The sequence below is a fragment of the Dinoponera quadriceps genome, unplaced genomic scaffold, assembly GCF_001313825.1.
Source record: "Dinoponera quadriceps isolate SergipeBrazil2010 unplaced genomic scaffold, ASM131382v1 scaffold1872, whole genome shotgun sequence".
Classification (NCBI taxonomy): domain Eukaryota; kingdom Metazoa; phylum Arthropoda; class Insecta; order Hymenoptera; family Formicidae; genus Dinoponera; species Dinoponera quadriceps.
The window spans coordinates 594,222-601,399 of record NW_014555944.1 but is presented as its reverse complement, the minus strand read 5'-3'; positions in this window follow the sequence as shown (position 1 = coordinate 601,399).

Below are 7,178 nucleotides of genomic sequence, written 5' to 3'. Positions count from 1 at the left end.
GGGGGGGGGGGGGTCCTGGACGTGCTGTAAATTTTGCGCGGCGCGCTGTAGTTTATGAGGAATTCCTTTGAGCCATATAACTTGGAGCCGACCGACGACCGACCGACCGACCGAACGAACGAACGAACAAACGAGCGAGCGAATAAACGAACGATCGATTGATCGAACGAACGATCGTTCGATCCTGACATTCGATTTGAATTTTCGTAGCTCCGCGAGAGAAGAGCTCGTTGAATATTCTTCATTAATATTCCACATTAATATTCTACGTTATTAATATAAATAACAGCGAGTACACACGCGTGCAGGGTGCTACGGTTTCTGAAGTGCAGCCGAGTTCTGGTCTCGCGTTAACATTAAATGCAAATTCTGTTGGACTTGAGGGATCGATGGAGAATCCCGAGATACAATCTCGTTATACAGGCTATTGTCCTTTGATGTTATGAATGAATGGCTACTCACCGTCGTTTTCTCCGTGTTGACGCGTAAAGACGGGCTCGTTTCGGAATTATTTAATATTCGATTATCGATATTCTACTTGCATTTCACATCTTCACTCGCAATTTCCATAAGCAATGTATCATTTATGTAATTCACACGACCAGTCGGTAAAATATACGCGATAAACAAATATTAAATAATTTAATGGGTAAATATTGAGTTTAATGGATAAATCAAATAACAATCTTTCCTCTCTCATAATGTATTATTTTTATATCGATGTTGAGAGAATTTTTCGACGAGATTTAAAGATTCGAAAAAGGTGGAGTAAAAGAAAAAAAAAAATTATAATTTTCGTCACCAACTGCCGCTGCATTCTGCGTCCTGTGTATTCCGTCCTGGAATCGGTGTCCATCGTGGCCAGGTACATTCTCTAATCTTACATAAAAAAAAAAAACGAGTCGATCGGAAACGTAAAGTGATAATTGCACATTATCCGACTGCAATCAGTGAATGTTACGACCGAAAATTTTCAATATTCTCTCGATAATTCTGATGACTGCCATAGAAATCCGGAATGTTTTGGTGTTTCTCCATTGGATTGTTGTGATTTCTCGGCCACCAAATATATGCGTTGTTCATTGTCCGGCAACGGTATCTCTGGCGGCAACGACATTGGCCATTGTTGACGGGAAGGTGACTTTGCCCTTTGTTGGGGATTGTTTGGGTATTCCCGTGCATCGCGTATTTGCCCGTTTTCGAATTATTACGTCTCGAGTCGACGCATGCACCGCGACGCGGAGAACATGAATCGGCGCGTTAGTTATTATTCCCCCATTGACCTTTCAAGCATTTAATCGTATCGCGTTTCTCCGATCGAATCGCGTCTGCGCAAGTGTCAGTGTCAGTGCTAGTGTCAGTGCTACGATGGAATATCCGGAACAACCGGGAGCCAAGATGCTGGATTGGAAAGCCAGGACGAAGGACGCAAGACGCGGGCAGCGATACGCCATATATTTCCAGGTGTGTCGAATCATTTATTACGCAAGATGTTTAACGAACTTAGGCAGAAATAAGGAGACACCCGAGTCGAAATTTAGAATCTATCGTAAATCTCGTGGGCGTTGATTTTTGTGCCTAATAATGTTTTTTTGGATCGCGAGTATTATTTTGTTGGCACCAGTCAACGACTTTTTTTTTATATTTTTATTTAAAGAGTTATTATTATTGCTTTGGGTATAAATTTAAATCTCTATTAGGTGCACGATATTATTAAACGCACACTCTGCCATTTTTGCCTTTGCCGAGCGTTTGACGAATTTACTAAGAATAAAGATATACCCAAGGGTAAATTTAGAATCTACTTTAAAGCCTATATTTATATATTTGATAAATAATTATAACTTTATCTAATTATTCGTCATGCTGTACTTATTTCATGCAACATGAGATGTTGATTTAAACGGCCAAATCATGATTTTTTAATATAAATCTCTTTTAAATTAATTATGTTCTCAATTGTAGATCACAGATAAAAAATCTAGCTAAAATCCTTATTAATATTTACACAAATACTATCTTTATTATTGTAACTCTTTCTTCACTTCTGTTGATTTATTAAAATTTTATCAAAATTGTCTACGCCAAAAAATGAAGAAATTATAAGTAAAAGAAAATTCATGTAAATTGACCCACTCGCTCCAATATTTATTCATGTGGATTATTTAATATTTGTTTATCGCATATACTCTATCTGCGGTCGAATAAGTTACATAATTAATACATTGTTTATTAAAATTGAGAATAAATATTAAATGCAGGTAGAAAATTGAGATAATCGAATATTAAGTAATTTATAAGTAAGTCTTTCTTCGAGCTTCAATATGGAGAAAATAACATCAAGAAAACTCGTAGCATCAAAAGTAGTCTGTATATTGTAATATTTCGAAATTCTTCATTGGTGCTTCAACGGAATTTTCGCTTGATGTTAAACAGGAAATTACGATTTGGGAAGTTCTCTCTTTCTCTAAAAAGTTCACGTTGCTCATCTTGCCGAATGATCGACTCGATTTACATCCGATGATTTATTCATTATATTCGTCAACATATTGAATACCGTCACGGTGACTGATGACCGATATTATGATACTTCTCATTAAATTACATTGAAGTATAATTGTATTTGTGTAAAAAATCGATTGTATAGCCAATGGAGGACTAATGAAACGAGGTGAAAGATATGCGCGTCTCGGATTACAATTATTTATTATAACTTTAGTAATTCAATCATTAATTAAGCTCTCGTGTAATTAACGGAAATCCACACGGCAATTAACGTGTTAAGATGATCGCGCGACAAACGGAAGTGCATCGATTTCCGATCGAGAGATATAAACCGTGGACAAAGAAATACGAACAAAAAATGCCCCAGAGCCCCACATACCGGTCGGATCGAATACGTCGTATACATGTACATGTACGCGCGCACGCACACCTACCGCATCTTTTCTACGCATAGAGCGCACGTGGCGTTCCCCGTAAACGTTCTCTCTGGTCGGCGGCGGTGGTGGAGACGAGGGGGGTAGTTTTGGAGGTGGCAGCGAGGGAATCGCAGTGACGGGACGACAGGGGGGAATGGTCGTTACACGCACCGGTCACTGCCACCCCCGTGGCTATCGCCGGCACGACCCCCAATGCAAAATCACCCTTTGTCGCGCTCGATGGGAAATTACTTTTTGTCCGTCGATTACGGGGTGAATTTTCGGACGACGAGACCCGATTATTTCGAACGAGATACGCGACTCCGGCTCTCGAGGTATCGCCGAAGAAGGGAGTCGCGCGTACATCGCACCGACGTTCGCTACCCCTATATCGAGCCGTTCGGGCAAGTTATAATTAATCGGTCAACGACTAATCGACCCCCTCGTTTACTCAGTTTTACAACGCACACAGTAATTGGAGTAAACCGAACGATATTTTTCTCATTTCATCGTGTCATCAGAATTCGTTGTTGGAAAATCGCTGAGAGCAGTCGCGCGACGATCGTACTATAATAGTCGATTGAAAATTTGCCGTCTTTTGAAATAAATCGCCGTGTCCGTCGATAAAAACCGCGATCGCGATTCCCGCGAAAATCTTCCGAAAATATCGCGCGCGTCTGCGATTGTTGTACGCCGGGAAAATCGCGCGGAGCGCAGTTAGTCGTATTAAATTCCACGCCGATTCGTGCATCGCATGGCGATGCCGGGAAATAAGAGAGAGACTTGACGAAGTGCGCCCGCGGGGCCCCAGCCCTTGATTACCAAGATCTTCATCTACATGCTAAACATCGCTTCACGGCACCGTCTTGAATACTCTTGTACTTACGTATGTATCTAGATCCACGACCCGCGATTCCCGTCCCCGTCCCCGTCGCCGTGCACTCGGCAGCCGAGTATTCCACCCTCCTCGATCTCCCTGACACCCCGTGAAACACATTCCCATACCATCTATATGATGTTTGCTTAGATTAAATTAACCGACCGTGAAGCCGTCCTTTGTTCCCCGCGCACCGGGAGCGCCGACACGCTGAAAGGAATTAAAAAAGGGAGAGAGAGAATGTCAAGGAAAAAGCTCCGTTTGTGTGGAGGATCGTGGGATATTCCTCATGTGTTCCGATTTCAAGGTAAAATTCAATACGCCGCATTTTTCATCAACGTTACGAGATAAATGTTCGAGCGATCCTCCTGATGATTTTAAAACATCGTCGTCGCAAGTCGCAGTCAATAACGATACCTCTGTCGTCTCTGGCGGTTACTGTAAAAAAAAACAAATAACGAACACCTCGCAATGCCTTACAATGGTAGGAAAAAGAGATCCGGGTAAGATGGACATAAGTAAAGATCCGGGTGTATTAAGTTTCTTCAAAGAAGGCGCCATCTTTCTTACTGGCAACTAAACGTACCGGCGGCTTCTTAAAAGACGCTTGCCGGCGGCGCCGCTTCTTTAAGAAAATATCCTTATTCTTTCTTTCTTACCGACTCGTTCCATCTCCGGCTCGGTGGCTGTCCATTCCGTAATCTTACGTCGATCCAGCAGCTAAAACGTTGGGTTAGAAAAGTCGATTCTTTAAAATAATTTCTATTTAATCTTGGTGAATTCTCAAGTGTTTTTCCCTCTTTCTTTTCTTCTTTTTTTTAATCGGGAACGTAAGATTTCCGAAGAAAATATTTCGTCCGTTTTCTGAAAAATTATTCGAGGGTTGTCGAAATATGTAAAATTCAAGGAAACTCAGTGATGAACTTGTTTCGTTCGCGGAGATAAATTTTTTTTGCTTTTTTACTCCTATTCTTTACCGACCTTCTTGCGAGCTACCTTACCACGAGGGTGACGTTTTCTTAGAGCTAAAGAAGGGTGCGTGAAAGAGGAGGGTGAGTCTTCTTAAATGTCTTCACCGTCTTCCTCGCACGAGGGCGACACCGGTATCTCCTTAGGAAAAAAGATTGACAAGGCGATGTCCTTATCTTGATATCGCTAAGATACGTACATTTTTTATTTGTCTTTCCACATTTTTAAACTTCATTTTTGCCATAACCAATGATGAGCTTACGAAACTTGTGACAGAATGAACGGCAACGAATATTCTCTTTTATGATAACTTGATTTTATCATCGATTTAGTCCGAGGATCGGATAACATTTCATTTCCAGTAATTGCCACCAATGTGTCCATTAGTGATACATTGATTCTTATGTTTTTATCGTAATTTATACATATAATTTAAAGAGATATGCTGATAAGGATAAAATTTTACGGAAATGGATTCGCAATTCCACAAAATATCTTCGAATACGTGTTTGCTACCTGCGAAATATCCAACGAGTATCGGCAAGCCCGCAACATACGAGAGTTCCCTCCGCTTATTCTAAGAGATATTTTTTATCAATATATACTTGTATGTAGCACATACTCTCTGTTCACATATGTATAATTAGTGATTATCGGTTCTGGACGGCTAGATCGGTGATCGTCATCGTGAATCACGAAAGTCCCTCGGCGTCGGGTCATTGTCGGGTCGGTTAGAGCCATTTCTCTGCGTTCGATCTCCCGACTCCCGAAGAACCTGGTCAAACGCGCCGGAGAAATATGCGAGCCCCGACCTGAAGCAGTAGAGAGATCTCGGAGTATCTTGGCCGGGTCTCGCCGGTAGCTAGGCAACCCACCCCCAGGGCCCATCGCCTCCTCCTTCTCCTCACCTCTACTCTCGCTCTCTACCCCCTTACCACCTTTCGCTCCACGAGACTGTGCCTCCTCCTTCTCTACCTCCTCCTTCTCCTCCACCTCCAACCTCCGCCAGTACCACCTCAACCACCGACCCTCTTTCAAAATCCCTCCTCCCTCCCCCTGCCTCCTCGACTACCCTCGTCCACCACCTCCACCCCGAACGGCCGCGCATTCGCCCTCCTCCCTCACCGCGGGTGCGCGGGTTCCCCCAGCCGCTGCCGCAACGGCCACGCTGGGGTACCTCAGAACCCCAGGCTGCAACCTGCCAGGTTGCCCACCTCCGCGAGGTGCCAAGACTCGTGAGAACTCACCCAGAAAAATTCTAGTCGATCGCCGACCTGACGACGGCCATTCAGGACGCGCGTCTCCGCCGGAGGGAATGAAACAGACGCGAGACATGATTTCTATGCGAATGCATTCCGTGACGTCAATGAGCGCGACGGCAGAGGGGGGATTCCGCTGCCGTATTCCTCTTCGGGACGGAAATAAAGGATCGATTAACATTTTTTCTTCGCGACGCCCGTATCACGCCCACGTCATCGGTCGAATCGATGTCTGCACATCGAATGAACGGTATGTCACGACGGACAACTGATTACGGCTTCTCGAGACACATCTCTCGGCATTAATCAAGGTGGAATATCTTATCGACCCATATATAGACGGTATTTTATTAATAATAATTATTTAAATCACGAGCAGTTACAGAACTCGCCGTGATCCGTGGGAGAAGCCGTTCCGCCGGACGAACCTCCGTTTTCGTTTGCAACATTTGCGATTATTACACGCAACATCTCGGGGGGTTGCTCGCGGTACCGGGCCGCCGCCTCTGAAAATCTTGGCGGTTTCCAGAGCTCCATTTTGTTTTGCGGTTGGAATGCGCTGTGCGTGGCTGAGCGAGGCGGTTCTGCGCATCGTCTTGCGGTTGGTTTGTGGTTCTGGGGGTAGCTAGGCCCGATCATTGGCCGCGGGGGTGTCAAGGGTGGTTTTTGGGGGTGTGGTGGCACCTTGCGGTTTGCGGGCTGATCTGCCACCAGAAGGGGGCGGCCCTCTTATCGACCTTCCATTGGTTCTCCTCAGGATGGTGACGAGGAATTGACTTCAGGGCGAAGGAGTCGATTGACATGCCGACTGGAGTCCCAGTCCCCGAATACAAATCTCTTTTTCATCGCTGAGTAATGTGAGAATAAAGTGCACGCGGTCCAGCGATCTGGCTATTTAATCGAACCGCAATCGGGGATATCCCGAAGCTGTTCTCCTGCTTCTTTCAACATTTTTACATGAAACGACATTTTATTTCCCTTATAACGCTAGAAGATGTTAAGTTGCGTGGAAATATTTCACTCGGGTGTGACCAACGTTTTCGGGATTTGGTAAGCAATTATCGTAAATACGGGAATGTCGAACGGCTCAGGGTTTCTCGCGCGTTGTCGAATAGATCGATCATCGTGGCGTAGGTCCGGCGCGAGCAGCGC